Here is a 2,471-nt window from a genome sequence, read left to right as displayed (position 1 = left end):
AGCAGCGGTAACCACGATGGTTAGAGGGATACCCAAGAAAGACACATGCCATGGAACGTGCACCGAGCTTGTGTGGGGCGGTGGACGCGATGTTAGGATAACAAAGGCAACCAAAGACTCGAAGATCAGTGTATGAGGGAGGACGACCATGGAGGCGTGTGTAGGGAACCTGGGATTTTATGGCTGTACTAGGACGGTGATTAAGCAAGTATGTGGCAGTGGCCAGAGCCTCGGCCCAGAAAGGAGCTGGGATGTGAGCCTGGAACATGAGGGTGCGCATAGTATCATTAATGGTATGAATGGCACGCTCGGCTTTACCGTTCTGCTGGGAAGTGTATGGGCATGACAGCCGTAGGGCGGTGCCGTTGGTGGTGAGGAGAGTATCAACAGTCTTGTTTAGAAACTCTTTACCGTTGTCTGTCTGGAGGGAACGAATAGTGACACCAAACTGCATGCGAGCATAAGCGAAAAAGGTTTCGAGAGTGCGGGCAGCACATGACTTGTTGCGAAGTGGAAAATACCAATAAAAGTGAGAATAGTCGTCGACAATGACAAGGTAACGTCGAAAACCAGAGGTGCTTATAATTGGAGATGTCCACAAATCACAATGTATCAAATCGAAGATAGCACTAGACGTTGTAGTAGACTGACTGAACGGTAAATGGACGTGCTTGCCAAGTTGACATGCATGACACACCCGAACTAAATTTATTACACTTGATAAAATCTAGACGTTGAAGTGCCGACATGGCATCATGCCCGGGATGGCCAAGATCCTGGTGCCATAGCTCGGCGGTGGAGGTGACGACCAAAGCGGTGGAGGAAGAACGGCGAAAGCTGCTCCTTGATGGCGCGTGAAACACACGTCCGTTGGGAACCCCAAGAGGAAGGTGTGATGCGTACAGCAACAAGTTTTCCCTCAGTAAGAAACCAAGGTTATCGAACCAGTAGGAGTCAAGGGCCACGTGAAGGTTGTTGGTGACGGAGTGTAGTGTGGCGCAACACCAGGGATTCCGGCGCCAACGTGGAACCTGCACAACACAATCAAAATACTTTGCCCCAACGTAAAAGTGAGGTTGTCAATCTCACCGGCTTGCTATAAACAAAGGATTAAACGTATGGTGTGGAAAATGATGTTTGTTTGCGAAGAACAGTAGAGAACAGAGTTTGCAGTAGATTGTATTTCGGATGTAAAAGAATGGACCGGGGTCCACAGTTCACTAGTGGTGTCTCTCCAATAAGAAATAGCATGTTGGGTGAACAAATTACAGTTGGGCAATTGACAAATAGAGAGGACATAACAATGCACATACATATCATGATGACTACTATGAGATTTAATTGGGGCATTACGACAAAGTACATAGACCGCTATCCAGAGCATGCATCTATGCCTAAAAAGTCCACCTTCGGGTTAGCATCCGCACCCCTTCCAGTATTAAGTTGCAAACAACGAGACAATTGCATTAAGTATGGTGCGTAATGTAATCAACACAAATATCCTTAGACAAAGCATTGATGTTTTATCCCTAGTGGCAACAAGCACATTCACAACCTTAGAACTTTCATCACTCGTCCTGCGATTCAATGGAGGCATGAACCCACTATCATGCATAAATACTCCCTCTTGGAGTTACAAGTATCAACTTGGCCAGAGCCTCTACTAACAACGGAGAGCATGCAAGAACATAAACAACACATATATGATAGATTGATAATCAACTTGACATAGTATTCCATATTCATCGGATCCCAACAAACACAACATGTAGCATTACAAATAGATGATCTTGATCATGATAGGCAGCTCACAAGATCTAACATGATAGCACAAGAGGAGAAGACAACCATCTAGCTACTGCTATGGACCCATAGTCCAAGGATGAACTACTCACACATCAGTCCGGAGGCGATCATGGTGATGTAGAGTCCTCCAGGAGATGATTCCCCTCTCCGGCGAGGTGCCGAAGGCGATCTCCTGAATCCCCCGAGATGGGATTGGCGGCGGCGTCTCTGGAACTTTTTCCGTATCGTGGCTCTCGGTAATAGGGTTTTCGCGACGGAGAGTTTAAGTAGGCGGCGGAAGGGCAGAGTCGGAGGAGGCACGAGGGGCCCACACCATAGAGCGGCGCGGGCCCCTCCTTGGCCGCACCGCCTTGTGGTGTCGCCACCTCGTGGCCCCACTTCGTATGCTCTTCGGTCTTCTGGAAGCTCCGTGGAAAAATAAGACCCTGGGCGTTGATTTCGTCCAATTCCGAGAATATTTCCTTTGTACGATTTCTGAAACCAAAAACAGGAACTGGCGCTTCGACATCTTGTCAATAGGTTACTGCCGGAAAATGCATATAAATGATGTAAAGTGTGTATAAAACATGTGAGTATTGTCATAAAAGTAGCATGGAACATAAGAAATTATGGATACGTTTGAGTCGTATCAAGCATCCCCAAGCTTAGTTCCTACTCGCCCTCGA

The sequence above is a fragment of the Lolium rigidum genome, chromosome 4 (assembly GCF_022539505.1).
Source record: "Lolium rigidum isolate FL_2022 chromosome 4, APGP_CSIRO_Lrig_0.1, whole genome shotgun sequence".
NCBI classification, from domain to species: Eukaryota; Viridiplantae; Streptophyta; class Magnoliopsida; order Poales; family Poaceae; genus Lolium; species Lolium rigidum.
Note: the sequence above shows the minus strand (reverse complement) of the source record.